This window comes from Sylvia atricapilla, chromosome Z (genome assembly GCF_009819655.1).
Source record: "Sylvia atricapilla isolate bSylAtr1 chromosome Z, bSylAtr1.pri, whole genome shotgun sequence".
In the NCBI taxonomy this organism is placed as follows: Eukaryota; Metazoa; Chordata; class Aves; order Passeriformes; family Sylviidae; genus Sylvia; species Sylvia atricapilla.
Window position 1 is genome coordinate 82048584 of NC_089174.1, and position 15800 is coordinate 82064383.

At 38.7% G+C, this 15800-nt stretch overlaps 1 protein-coding gene across 1 annotated transcript in view; it reads right to left on the reverse strand.

The window, feature by feature from the left end:
• Positions 1-15800, reverse strand: part of CRHBP (corticotropin releasing hormone binding protein) — a 477084-nt gene that overhangs the window by 149549 nt on the left and 311735 nt on the right. The gene's annotated exons all lie outside the window — the stretch shown is intronic.

Consider the following 15800-nt stretch of genomic DNA (forward strand, 5'->3'; position numbering starts at 1 on the left):
CTTTTCTGAAATATCATTGCATATTTGCTTTGAGCTGACACCATCCAGAAGATCTCTGCCTGCCTTAGAAGTGTACAAGCAGCTAGGACAAAGGCATGCCTGGCAGTAATTGCACAAGGAGGTTTCCAGAGGAAAAGTTTGATGGGTCTTGATACAATTTCCCTTCTTGGAGAAGCTGAAAAGGGGATGTCATGCCAAGTCCTGAGCACCTTGCAAGGGAGGGGATGAATAAATCTTCTGGCTTAATTCATTTCTGTGTCACCTCCTTCAGCATTATTGATTGGTCAGGAGTAAAACTGACCAAAAGGGGATGAGGGTGGGAGGGAAAGACTTTTAAAATGTGACTTAATCTTCTCAAGCTGCTTGGACACTTTTTATTCCTTAGGTCACTTAGAAGGTTGCTGTAACTTTCCCCTCACTTCTGCTCTTTCAGCTGTGCCCTGAGCTGCTCTTCCTTCTCATAATGAACCTGAGCTTCCTTCTCATAACGAACCTGATTCCTTCATCCTCAAAGTCCTTTAAAGCCCTCTTGTTATCTTAGCTCTCATCTTTGCATTGAGACGTGGATATTTCCCTGAATAGCCACTGGTGTCAGTTTCCATTAGTCACTCCCTAGTTTTTAAAGGAAGCATCTCTGTGCTCTCTTGGCCTTCCCGATATGCCCCAGTCATTTGCAAAACATTCCCCAACTCTCCCCAACCCCCTCAATCTCTCCCCACCATCAGAAAAACCCTGTTTAGGAGTTGGACAGGCCAGCCCAGAAAGATGCCAGTAGGTCTTCTTGATTCCGTGTATTTATTTTTTTCTGTCTGTGTGCAGCTGCTGTCCCATGTCATACTCCTGAAGTCTGTGCTTGGAGTCAGAGGCCTCATCCTTGATTCTCTGCTCGTACAGTGCTGAGCACAGCACTGTGCCTTACGCCTGAGGCATTTAGGCACTGTCCCACGGCACTATTGGATGGTAGAACAGATTTCCTAGTGTTTTTTAATTAATTTTAAAAGGTAGAATTCCCCTTGGTATAGGATGTTGCTCAAGGAATGTTGCTTTCCTCCACTTTTTTGCCAAGAGGTAAAAAACATACTCATGAAGATGACCCACTTGTAACCACATTCTTACTTGGGAATTATTCTCAATTGCTAGGGCTGTGTAATCCTTGGATTACCTTGACACTAATCCATCCCACTGTTAAGAATCAGCAGTTTTACACCTATATTGATCTCTGCAGCTGACTTAGCTTCAATGGGAGCTAGACACTCAAACATAAAAGCAGACTTCATCTCCTTTAGAGGCTTGCTACCCCAATACAATAGCAAACAGAAAAGCTACTTAAGAGTAGCAAACTCTCATGTAACAAAAGAGGGGTTTTTTTTTTTGCAGATCATCATAAATTACAACTTTCTTTAGTTCTTCAGAACTGGTCCAATTCAGTTTCAGAATATATTTTATACATTCAAGGCTGGCCTCATACAGAGAAGGACCAAGCCATTATTTTAATGTTTCAGATCTTTTGCCACTTTTTTAAAAGTGGAAAAGTCAGAAATCTAACTGCTCTGGCTTAGTAGTGTTGAGTTAAAGGCTTCAAAATACTTCAGAGAATTTTGGCTCTGAATACAGAAATCACTGGTCTGGCATGAAACCTGGTCTATCAGTGGTGCTGCCAGGGCTGGGATTTTCACTAACTTTAGCTGCTAGGTTATATTCTTGAATATAACATATTCTTAGGTTAAGTTATATTACTGGAGGAGTTTTATTTTATTTTAATTTTTTATTTTATTTTATCTGTAAAGCTTTACCTAAGTAAAATGTGTGAAAGGGAAATTATTTCGAGTAGTTGATCCCAACCTAAAAACTAAGTCAGATCTGAAACAGTAAATATTTTGTTCTCAAGTATAATCAGTCATTATGCAGATCTTTGAATAAAGATTTTCCTCATGCTGTAGACTTTTTCCTATACCTGTTTTTTCTTATATCTATTTAATTAAATTCTATGAATTGCTGTCATGCACTGAATTCATTTCCCATTGAAGAGACACTTAGCTGCATCTCTTTATCTGGCTGAATTAAAGCAAATGTATTTAATAAAAACAAAGAGCAGATTATCTCAGTTTTTATTCTACAGCATTGTTAAGGTTAAATTAAGACTAGATCTTAGGCTGGCGCTTTTTATAGATTTTTTTTGTTTGTTTTTGTAATCTTTGTTTTAGATATGCCAAACTCCACATATCCAGAGCCTGACTTGCCACTTCCATTTTAGGTATCTGTGAGATTAGAATTAGGTACACAGCATGTACAAAATTGCTAGTTAGTGCAATACATGACACAGCTGAAGTAATGAGAGGAAACAAGAAGAAAACACATTTTTCAGTTATTCTGATGTGGAATATAATGTTTAGAATGAAAGATATGCTTTAAATTGTACTTTACAATAATATATTTATTTTGTCTTTAGTTCCTTTGGTTCTGCTAATGAGCTCACCCATGAATGAAGCAACTCTCTGGACATAAATGAAACATTTTAAGATTTGCACAAATAAAACCAAGATCATAATCTGACATTAACTTCTAGTCACCTAATTTAAAACTGTATCACTACAGTATTTTAATTAATTCAGTTAAAGTGGACTCTTCTTTTACAGTGTTAATTGGAAAAATCAGACCTTCTAGATTGTTTTTTGAATCTTTCTGAACTTGAAAAGAAACACAGATTCTGTCCACTGCCTGCAGACAGGCAATCAATCAGTGAGCATGCTTTCAGTTCCAGATCAGCTCCTACTTACAATGAGTAGAAACCTGTTACAATAACCTCAGCCACCACTATACAAATAGAACAAAGCTATTTGGGACCAGTGAAAACTAAAAACCCAACCACCAAAGAGAAAAAAATATCTCCACCACACAAGAACAACAAACCAGTTAACTGAATGCAATTCCACTGGTCACTAATAGGCACTAATTGTTCTTAAACATTACTATCCCTGTCTTTATAGGACTCCAAAAAGTATATTTTTCTTTAATACTTTGTGTTATATCATGTGAGGGAAGCATAACTTTTTCTTTACATTTTCCAGTAAAATTCCACAGCACACTTTACCAGAATCTGACATTCTGACAAAAGCTCACATATGTATATTAGGATAATTTTTGTCCTTAAATTTTTATTTGCTGAAGCTACCGTCTTAGTCTTAATCTTCCTGATATGTTTTCTCCAGATATCTGATTAGGAACTGCAAATGTAGAAAATAGCAATAATACCCATAACAGTAATTTAGGGTTGGTGAATTTCTGGGATAAGGTGTGGGGGTGGAGTTTTTAATTAAGCTAATATTTACCTGTTCCACATTTGACCTTAAAGCAACTGCAATTTTATTTAAAAGATAAATAAAGTATTAGTAGATGTAATAAAACATACTGCCTATGAACAAAGTTACAAAATAAAGGTTCTTTACTATATAGCTGGTTTAATTAATGCTGGAATCTATACATGATTCCTGATAAAAGCCTTTCATACCCAGAATATGTAGTATACTAACATGAAGAATACAGTGAACAGTAGAGAACAGCAAATATTTACAGATTTAGTGCTGCATAAAATGTGACAGACATTGAACAGAAAACATATCCTTCAAAAACAGAAATGTGAACTTGCATCATGTTATCTGTGTGTAAAATATGAAGCATCCTAGGTTTCTGAAAACTGGAGAAGAGCATTGTTCACTAGTTACGTGGCATATCACAAAATCCATGCAAATGCTTCTCTTTTGCCTGCATATAAGATGGCCGAAAGTATTTTTTCACTTTCAGGAAGACTTTTGAAAGAATCTGAAGTGTTGATTGCTCATCAGGTATAACTTCAGATATGAACACCCAAATTTCGATTTTTCCTTGCTTTGATGTAAGTCTGCTAAAATCATTATGACAGAAACCATGGTGTGGCTAACCAGCAAAAGTCCAAAGTCTCCCTTCCTGCTGTGCAGGTGTCATATCTTTTAGGAGAAGTCTGTCTGTCTGCATGCACCCTTTCTCTAGTGTCATTCCTACACCTCCAAGCTTTCCTTGTACAAGGAGTGCATAAATAAACTTTCCTGAGCAAGACCTTGTGCTCAAAACCACATATACTATCAATCCCACAGTCATTTTTTAAAGTTTCAAGTGGTATGTCCAAAAAATACTGCCAGCTACTGTTACACAGTAAAATCTCTGCAGATTTCCATGGGACGAAAAACCCTCCAAACAATCTCTATGGAACTTTGGAGATACTGCTTGTCAGTGACTTCTGGCACTGCTTCTTTTACGCATTCAAACCTGATAATAGCATGATATCATCATCCCTGTTCCTTGAAAACAGAAGTAGATGTCTTCTGGATCATTCCTCTAAGTGTAATTTAAGCTGCAGGGAAGGATGAAAGAGTAAACACATGTTATAAAGACATGTTTTCCCCCTATTTTTACAAATGTTTAATTTCTACAGTGTTCAATACAGCTAAACCAAACTGTCTGCAGAGATGCATTAGAAAACAAAAATTCGCTGTCCAGTGCCAGGTAAAAGTGCACCAAAGAGAGAGCTTGGTGGTGTAATCAGTCAGTGTTTTCTGATGGCTTTCCATGTAAAACATCACAAAGGTAGCAGTTTGGGAATAGGAGATCTGCTGTGAAGCTACTCTGCTGCAATGGAGCTGGGGAAGGAATGAATTAGAGAGTTTCTAAGCCTGCCTCTGATTTAAGAAAACTTGCAGTTTTGTTTAGGTTTAACTTCCCAGACAGTTAGTAATGAATTTATTCCACTGGTGGGGAAAAAAAAATCACCAAGAAAGACAAGCTTATGATACTTATATGCAACTTTGGAAAAACACATTTTAAGGATGTTTCAACACTGTTTAAGTACATGTTTAAGTCCGTTCACATGAGTATGAAATCACTCTGATTTCTGTAGCTACACACACTCAAGTGGACTATGGTTGAAGCAGTGATAGAGCTCAAGCACGGGAAGCTAATTTTTCATTTTAAAAATTACTTGTTTGCTAAATTGAAAGCGTCAGCTACTGTTATTTTTCTTGATTTTAATACCTATTGTCTTGAATGAAGAGGAGGAAAGCACTCTAAGAGGTTATTTGCTTACATAAGTCAAATACAGGCAAAAGTGCTGCATTGGTGTAGAATTATAGACAAAAATTTCTTCCTGAGTAGTTCAGAATGCAAGGGAAAGATAAGAGTGCATTCATGGGCACTGATTTAAAGCAAATAAAATGGTTAAAATCCTTTATTTCATGCGAAAAGAGATGTTTAGATTTCTCTTGGGAATATTTTTCACATTGTTATGGGTTCAACTTCTCCCTGCTTAAAGAAACACAATAAATGTGTAATTTTACCTTACCAAGTGACTTGTTCTGTAGTTCTCAAGTGTAAAATTTTCATTTTTCTGAACGGAGAGGAAGAAGGAGGAGTTTCTGGTGAGAAGTAAATTTACAGGTGTCTCAGCATAATCAAGTGTATATTTGATTTTTGCATGAATTTTTGCATAAGTTATAGGATTCCACAAGACGTGGAATTTTAGAAATGTCTTGCAAGTTCTGCTCTGCAACTGACCTCACAGGAAGGTCTGAATCTGTCTCACCTGATACACTTTCATCACACAAGTACTTGGATACCTTCTTCCAATATAAAACCATGTTCTCAGTAATTTCTTCATGAAACTTTTCAGATTTGTGCCACTTAAACGAGTTTATACCAGTTTTTCATTCTCCTTTTTTCAAAAACTGGTATTCATGTCACAGAAAGGAATCAGTAGTACCCATAACCTTTCTACACTTATATAATGCAAAATATAAATTAACCTTGCCTCCTTCTCTTAAGATCCTTAAATTCCTTCTCCTCAGTAATTTAGAGTCTAGGATATCTGTTTCTCCCAAATATTTCCTCAAAGTGAATCAAGAAACAGACAGACTAGCCTAAACTATTGCTTTGAGGACAATGCTCCATTTTTTTCTTTGATATCAGAGGAACTGTCTAAGGGCAGAGGAAAAATAAACAGTGAAGCAGAATCTGTGCTCCAAATACTACTAATCCCCCACTAACTTCTGCAATGTTGCCAGCTGGTAGATTAATTTTTTTTTCCAGCACAGCACACCCATACCTTGAAAATCACCAGCTCTGAGCGTATGAGGAGATGTCTGCCTGAACATTTTGTGCCAAAAGTTGAATAGATTACCATAGGATAGATAATTTTTTTATATATTTAATTTTTATATATAACTGCCAAGCCGATGTGCTGTCTCATGTGTGAAGAAAGACTGGTCTGAAGTAGGGAAGAATCATATTAATACCATCCCTGTTTTTCTGGTCTTACAGGATAAAAAAAATATACGGGACCTGAGTGTGAATGGCTTATTTGATTAAAGAGATGCAAAAAGCCATGCTAGAGCTGGTATGACATGACAGGAATGAGGCCTGACAGGAGCCACCTGTACTGATGGGGAAAACACAAGCCAGAAGGACTGACTGAGAGACCTTTAAACCAGAATCAGTGGAGGAAGGGAATACCAGGAGCATTTCATAGGTAGGCCAAGGGTTGGTATGGCACTGCCTGGCCGTGGCAATGCCAGTGGGGGACATTTACACTGCTCTTGGGAGCACAGAGGGCTCTGAAATGCTTCTACACCAACTCACTCAGTGCATAAGAAAATCAAGAATGTACATCTGTTCATACCTTTGATTTACTTGATAAAATATGGCCAAGCAACTTTTTTTTTTTCTTTTTTTTTTTTCTTTTTTTTTTTTCTTTTTGGTTTTGAGGGTGTTTTTTTGTCGTAGCACTATGTTCTCGTAATCAGATCAGAATTTCAAAAGCTCAAATTAAATGACTTGAGTAAATTTGTACCTTTCTTCGGGGTATTTGCTGCTGTGTTTAATGAGATACCATGGATACAATGGGTGGTGGGATAGGAGAGTGGATGGCACAATGCCCTTGGATTTTGACATAAATGTAGAGATCAGCCAGAGCTACTTACTCTATAAAACTGAACCAGAATGGCAGAATCCATCTCTCAAATACACTTCCATTAACAAGCAGCAAAATGAGGACAGATATTGAGCATGAAACAGTGCTGAAGAACCTGCTTCTAAACTGAACAGGTTTTACAGATGAAGACATCCTAGGCTCACGTGGACGGAATGCTCATTAGAAATTGGCATGCATCTTCTGTTGCTTATTAATCCCAAAGGAATCCAGACTGTGCACTCCATCACCACCCTGTAATGTGAAGCAAGGCAAGTAGTGATGGTCAGAAAATTTGTTTTGAAAATACACTCCTGATGCAATTTAAAAAACTGGCCTGGGCACTAGGAATTCCAGGCATGTGATGAGACTATCAGTTCATTGGTTATACAAATGTCTGAGCCCTTTTTTTGCCAGGGATCTGGGCTCACTGTTCACTGAGGGCCAGCCAAAGCAGAAGGAGTGGGGTGGGCTCTCCCATTGTGACCATCTCTTCTGCAGAGTCTTCCATTTCTATTGCCAGTTATAGACTCAGGAGTCAATTAGTGAAAGGCAATTTTATAACCTCCAGACAGAAATCATCCTCAATACTTCTTTATTTCTTAATGTAATATGCATTCATTTACCAGCATATTTTTTAAAAGACAGAAAATAAGGATTTCTGGTTAAAATTATTGGTGCAATTCTAAAGCATCAGCTCTGTCTAGGATCTGTCCCTTAAACCTTTTTCCGTTTTTTTGATGGATCTCAGTATCAAGATCAATACTGAATTAGAAGACATAGCTAAGCATAACTGGGGGGAAATAATTAACAAAATTAAGGAGGGTTTTTCTCTGTGGGGAACTATTAAAGTTATCTTTATGGGGTCATGTAAATGTAATAAAAGACTCTGCCTGCACCACAATTTAATTCTATATCAGAAATGGTCCCTGTAGATGTACCAAAAGATTATTTTACTAAAATTGCATCTGTATTCTCTTCTGGGCTAAGAAAAAGGGGAACAAAATCTTAAAAGTATAAAGTTGTGAATTTTGCACAACACATATTTAAAGTTGCCTGATCTCCATTTGTATCAATGGTATTTAGTTGGATTAGAGAGCACATTTCTCATGAAGGGTTCCCTTACTGTACAAGAAAATTATTATGATTATATAACTGTTCTTTAGGACAGTACATCTACTTTTCATGACAGAATCTACCCTTGTAGTTTTTGTATTTTAAGACTAGAGAAAATGGTACAAACGTATCTATTAGAACAATCCCAAATAACACACGTCTCTGTAAGTCTCTGAATTAACTGTCCCTTAAAAAACAGAATGCAGATGTAATTTTAATTTGCCTTGTAACAAAAAAAATTCAGACTGAAGAATGTGATGTTTTAATATAGCTTTTAGAGATGTGTGCAGCCAACCTGAATTGTTCATTACTGATTTAAATTCTTCTAACTAAATGCTAGCATGCAGCTCTCTGAGGATCTCTGTTGTTCTTTTTTGCCTCCTCGTTTTCATTAGTGCTTTTCCAACGACACTAAAAACAATTCAATCTGACCAAAAGTTCTCTTTAAATAATGTCAATCCTTAACTCAAAACCAAGGCTATCACAAGAGAACATCAAACTGAATTAATTTTGCTCCATCAACGCCACATGGATGGTGACCTTCATCCCTGCTCACAGCCTTGCCCATGGTTGAAAGCACACATTTAAATATGGGGTTGGCTCACTGGTGGAAAGATAACAGGTCTATATAAGCAGGGAGACCCAAGGATACTTTGTAGGTTCATACCCTGACTGTATGACAAAACCATGTCACTGCTTTCTTTGTGCCTTTTTTAATGAGACCCCAGGATGCAAATGCAAGGAAACCACATGGTACTCCTGGAATTTACTTCCTGGCCTCTTGCTTAGTTCCTATTTCCCAAAAGTTTCAATCTAGTATAAGAAGACTGATCTTTGCCATTTCATCAAGATGTTCCTCTACCAAGTGTCTGGTCAACATAAAATGTTATGTGAGATTTTTTCAGTCTGATTCAATAATTTTCATCTGTGGGATCAGTGTCTGGTAGCACAAAGAGCTTCTTTTCCTGAATAAATTTTTAAAGGGTTGGGCATCTAGTTTTTACAGTGAACCGGTGTTGCTCTAAATATTCAAACCTAGCAAGTGCATGTAATAAATCATGATTAAACATACATCTAGCAACTTTTCTTCAAGACTGATAATGTTCAGCTAACCACAATTTGTCCTTTGCTTTTAAGTTAACATTAAACTAGCACTCCTTTTCAATGTTTGAAAACAATTTAAACTAGCAGACAAGCAGCTATTATGATCAATACCCTCAGTCTAGGCTAGGGAGCCCTGTCCATAGAGGTATCTGCTTCAGAAGGTAGTATGAACAGGAGGAACATGTGGGCTCATAGACCCATTGTGAAAGTTATTTGTGAATTAACTACTGGTATTTGGTACCCAGAGACTACCTTAATTCTCAAAGCTTAAAATTTATGTCTCTTCTAAAACTCTTTGGCATAAACATACTGCATTCAGTTTTTCACAGCAGAAGCTAGTTCTTCCTCTGAGTTCTGCTTTCACTGATATCCTGTGACACTGACTGTTTAGCTAATTGCCAGGTGAAAAAAAACTTTCACCATGCAGAATTTGCTGTCTTATTTATGTGGCCTATAGCATTTGCATTGTAAGACAGAAAGGAAAGTGTCTTCTACAGGCTATCTGTAATTTTAAATACTTTTATCACATTTTTTTCACGTAGAAAAGAAATAAAACCCCTTGACCCTTTATCTGCATGTGAGGTGTTTTTTTTTCATGCCTACAACTATCTCCATTTTCTTCTGATGATTTTCATTCTCCAGGACTTTTGGGGCTGTTCCAACAATGCCACATTGATGCCATGTCCATCCTCGAGCTTGAGTCTGATCTACTTCACCTTCCCATTGTTTGGACATAAGATTGGACTTTGATAATGGCACATGGTACAATTCAGCTGCAGCCCATTCTACCCTGAGTGCAGTGAAAAGCTCAGCCTGAATACATGCAGGCACAGAGGTATTACCTGAGGCTGGGAGAAAAATCAGCTGCTGGGGTCCCTGCTCTGGGCTATTATTCTGCTGATTTTTTATGGTACAGACCTAGCCTAATTCTGCAAATGTGATTTTTAGATTCAGCAAGTAGAACTGAGGCCAGCATTCCAGAGCAGGGAAAGTATTCATTATGCTGAAAAAAGTATGATGGCATTTTATTTTCTTCCTTATTATCATCAGGATTCAGACACATGCAAAAACCTTGCCTTCTTTCGTTAAGCACAACCATTTTTTAGTTTAGAGCTTCCCTGAGATACACACTTTCTCCTTATACTTTCATGATTTATTTGATCAGCTTTCACATTACTTATTCAGCTGCCAGCTCATTCTGAGATTCTCATAGGTTTTTTTGAGGTTTGCATGTCTGAATTGTTTCATGTCCACAGAAAGTTACTGTCTATACATTGTTAATTAATAAAGCTGCATGTAATCAAAATTAGGTGCTCCGAGATCTTGGGACAGAGATTTTGGAGGAGTCTGAATAAGCTTACTGAAAACACTTCCTCTTCTCTTCAGTATGATTAATTGAAAATACATTAGAGGAAAACCTGTTTCAGAGTTGCTGTTCTGGGAATCGTGGTGATGTGTGATGTTGTTGAATGGCTGTTAGGGATGTCAAATGATACCAAGGACAAGAATTAATGTGAAGAAGAATGTTTGCACTGTCTTCAGTGAGACACAGCTGAAACACTACAAAACCTGATGCAGTCTTAATACGCATACACAAAATTGAAATACAGAATCAGAGAGTCATTGAATCATTAAGGTTGAGATAGACCTCTTAAAACCATCTAGTCTAATCATTAACTTAACACAGCCAGGTCCACCACTAAACATGTCCCTAAACACATGATTTTTGAACATTTTCTGGGCAGCCTGTTTCAATGCTTGACACTGAAGAAATTTTTCCTGATATCTGATATCTACACCTCCCCTGATGCAACTTAGGGAGGTGTAGATATCAGATCAGAAAAAAATTGGCAACTTGAAGCCAATTTCCTCTGGTTCTCTTGCCTGTTATTTGGGAGAAGAATCTGATCCCCACCTGGCTGCACCCTCCTTTCAGGTAGTTGTAGAGAATGATAAGGTCTCCCCTGAGCCCCTTTTTCTCCAGGCTAAAGAAATCCAGCTCTTTCAGCTGCTTATCATACAACTTACTGTCTAGACCCTTTATGAGCTTTGTTGCTATTCTCTGGACATGCTCTAGCACCTCAATGTCTTTAATGTAGTGGGGGGTGTAAAGCCCCAGCCCTCACTTAGCACTTCATTTAAAAATGGCATAAGGTACTACTTTTCTCTGAGTTGGCACAAAAGACTGTTGCAGTCCAGGACATCCCATTGGATGGCCTGGGACCCGAGGAAGGGAATTTGAACCCTGCACAGGGGGTTGTGGAGCCGGTCCAGGGGGCTCAGAGACCTTGGCACAGAGCCCAGGAAAACACCGGGTTTGATTTTAATCCATGGGAGAAGCTTCTGACACTGAGAAAGGAATTACAAACCACCGGGATGTGAAAACAGTAGTTTAGTACAGTAGACGATACAGAATTTAGTAGTTTTAGAGTTTATAGAATAGAGTTAAATGGGGACAAGATGGTGGAATTTGGGTGGTACCTCATGTACTTCTCCTTCTTCCTCGTCCTCCATCTTTTGGGGTGGTGATGACACAAAGTAGTTAGAGTGGATTGGAGCAAAGTAGAAATGTCACTTTTAGTGTGGGCACTGGGCATTGGCACAAAATAGTAAATAACCAGTACGTAGTTATCTTATAAATGTTAGGGGACATCCCCTGAGGCGGGCAGTCGCCTCGTGTCCCAGCTGCTGTCTGGACCTCGGCTGGGAGCAGAGAAAATTCTGAGATAATGAATAATAAATAAACAACACAAGAAACCTGAAAACAGACCTTGAGGACTCTGCTTTTTTACACTGACGCGACTCAGGGCTTTTAGAGGGCCAAGGACTTTAAACCACCTAAATCTCGGGTGAGGAAAAACCCCCCGAGAAAAGACAACTTGGCAAAAGATCCCAGGAGGTTAATAAAAAACACTTTACTGGCAAATTTTAGAAGATTGAGAACTTAGCAAAATTTAGAGCAAACATCCAATCAGAATAAAATATTTCACAAAACATGGTGAAAGGTTAGCAACTCTAACCTATCCAACCTTCAATTACCTAGATTTCAAGAAGAGGAAATTAGGAAAATAAAAGGAGAAAGGTAAAAAAGAGAAAGAAAAGAAGGATGTAGCTACCACCTTTGATCTAGCATGGTCTCAGCTGCCACAAAATCCAGGGATAATAGCATGGCAGCAGTGTGGGTTTCTGGGCAATGGTTTTCATCTGGTCTGACCTCACCCCCAGATTGGGTCTCCTGGGGCAGGGTGTGGGGCATTGCTCTACTCTGCCAATGACTGACAGCTGTTCTGGGCTGGACTGGAGGCTCCAGGGGTGTGGGACATTCAGCAGTGCACCATTCCACCTTCACAGAACTTGCCCTGCCCTACCTCCCACCCCACTCTGCAGACACACACACACACAGTTGTTTTGAGCCAATAATGATTTTCTCCAGTGTCTTACAACAGCTTTTTCTTTCTCTGATTATCCTCACTAAACTGAACTAATAATTTCCAGAGAAGAGTGCTATTTGCAACTTCTACCCATGGCTGCCTACTTTTTGCTATCCAATATTCAATTACAAAATGATACACTCATGGATAGCTAGCTGCCCTCAAAAGCTGACTATTCACCCATCAACTGAAATGCTGAGAAAAATGTGAAAGAGGACATTGAAGGGCAGGTGCCCCTTCAAGATCAGGTTGGACAAGGCTCTGATCAAGCTGGTCTAGTTGAAGATGTCCCTGCTCATTGCTGACTGAAGTAAATGACCTTTAAAGGTCCCTTCCAACCAAAACCATTCTGTGATTCTAAGACTCTATGCCTCAGCTGTCCTGTGAGAGAAATGACTGCTCATGTGGCATGCAGCCTACATGAGTCTATTTTATCCAATGTATTCAGACACTTGTTTGAGAACCTCTTTTTGAGTCCTCTGTGCTCCAGATTTGGAGTGTTAATTTCTTTATTAACTTGCTTTTATGGTCATCGATACTTCCAAAAATTGGCTGGACAAAAAAGCTTCAAAATGTAAACCTGCAATATTTATCTCCCTTTGTCTGACTATAATTAATAATACAAATAATAAAACAGGCTGTGTATGCCACCATCACATTCTTTTAACTTAGATCATGACTTTCACCTGGATGTTGGTAATTTCAGGAATCAGAACTGTGAAAACTTCAGTGTAAGGAGGCAAAACTTCCTACCTGTAAAGGGAAGACACTTTAAAATTCTCCCTGGTCTGCAGTGATGCAATTTTGGGACACAGTAGCTGAAGAAATATAAATGATACTTGAGTGTTTCATTCCAGACACTCTGTCTCCCTAATGATACATCAGAGTATTTTCATCTAACCTCTCCTGCTAAATCATTGGTAGTATTGGCTAGATATTGATGATAAATGTATCATATTGATAGCTAAATATTGGTAGCTAAATGTATCACAATGCATCATTGTAACTTCTCCAATACCTTCTGATAAATGGCTTCAATTTCTTGCTACAACAGCAATTTATGAAAGAATATCATATAAACTTCAAGATAAACTCCCACAATTTGAAGAGATTGCCTCTTTTTACACTTTATAAATAGAAGCAAAGATTGTACATCTCCTCCAATATCTGTGTTGAAATGGTCTATTCTTATTCCCAAAGGGAGCAGTATAGTGCTCAAAGGGGAGCTTTTTTCTGGTCTAAACTGTTGTAAATCTGGAAGAGCTGAGGCATTTTACTCCAAAGAAGGATCTGTCCCCAGGAGCCTGCCTATTGTTACCTCTCCAGCTCTCAAGCTTTACTGAATTGATTTCCTTTTTCTCTCTTTTTACAAGGAGCCCTCACCCAAAGAGAACTAGATGTTTTGGGATTACCAAAATGGAACAGATGAAGAATGCCACAATTTTCAAAGAAGTTATCTTAGTAAAATGCAGCAGCTGTTTCCTCTCTTCAGAGGGGAAGAATCTTTCTAGAGGAACATAATATCAGTATTAATATTAGACATAAGAAGCCTTGTGGTGGGAAGCTTCTATGACACTTCAGGTAAGACACTGACCTGATTGCACTTTTGCCTGAACGTGCACTTATGTTCCATTTGTGCCATGTCTTGTGCTGGTCAGCAGGAGGGACAAAATTTCCCCATTAAACACTGTCAAAATATTTTCAAAATATTTCAATACCCATTTTCCATGAAACACAAGTGGAAAGCACCAAACAGGTGACAGTAAGGCACATGGTTTATATAATTGCTCACATTTTCACCTCTGAGTAGTTGCTTCCAAGTTGCACTTGTAAAATCTTCATGTATCTCCATAATTTATTTCTGTTATGGAATAAATGTACACGTGTATTTCATCTAATCAAGTCAGTATATAAGCAGGAACAAGCTGACAAAGTGTTCCTCATGATTTTTAATGTACCTCTTTCCTATATTCCCTACAGTTGTCATCTCCTTGTCTTCTGTCAAACTGTTGCGAACATGAAAATAATAAATAATACATACTTCATAATCCAGCAACTTTATACAAGTGCTTTTAGCACATAAGCTCCTCAGTGAGACATGAGGGAGAAAATTTGAGTTGTTTGTCTCTTATTTTTAAAATTGGTGAGAAGACATTATGTTCCACTTGTGCCACATCTCACAGACTGTGCCAAGGAGCTGACAGAGGGAAGATCTTCCCTCAGAACATACAGCACTGGCACACCAACACTAACACTAGTTCTTGAAGCAGAGATCCCAAGTGTTGGATTATACCTTTACTGACCCAGAGTTGGGGCAACTGAGAGGCATTTTAAAAGCTTTTATTCCATTTTCAGTCTCATTCAGTCCAAGTTGTATCCTCCCACCGAGCTGCCCACTTTGCCCTGAACCTGCCTGCTGATACAGAATGTTCCTGGTCCCTCCTCCTACTGGGCTGCCAATCCCGCCTGGTATCAGTCCCTTGCTTTGGGAAATCCCCTGGAAATCCCCTGTTCCTGGAAGCCCCATTGGTTTGACGGAACTGTTCCCCTCTCCCCATGCCTCTTCATTTGTTGAAGTGTTGTAAACCCTGCCTTGTGCTCCTCCCCACTCCTTTCCCTACTGGACAATAATTTGTACCTGCCCCTGAACCTCCTCTGTCTAAAAGTCCCTGCACACCTGGGTTCGGGATCTTTTGTCCCTGGACCTTCCTTGGAGATAAACCTCCTTGTAAACCACATGAAAGACCTCTCCCTCGTCTTTGCTTCTGCCTGTGCCTCAGCACATCTCGCGCCGTAGAGATGCAGCCCTGCTGTTTCTCAGGTCACTCCTGAGAACAGCCAGTCTTGACATGCTGTTGAGAGCTAAGGGGTGAATCCAGCACTGCCTCACCTGGGGTCCCCTCTTTGAGTTTGAATCCCATCAGTGACATGCCAGGGGATTTATTTACTTCTATCTTCTAACGAGCTAGGCTGATTCACTTAGTGTCTGTGAAGCCAAATTATCTGTGCAGGTATAGACCAGCTATAGCTGTCACACATTTTCATCAAGCTGGTGGCTGTTCCAGCAGAGAAGTGATGCATAGAAAGACTCTAAAACTCAAAGAATAAGGGAGTTATAAATTAAGAATATTATTTATTTGGCCAGGCACAAGTGGGAT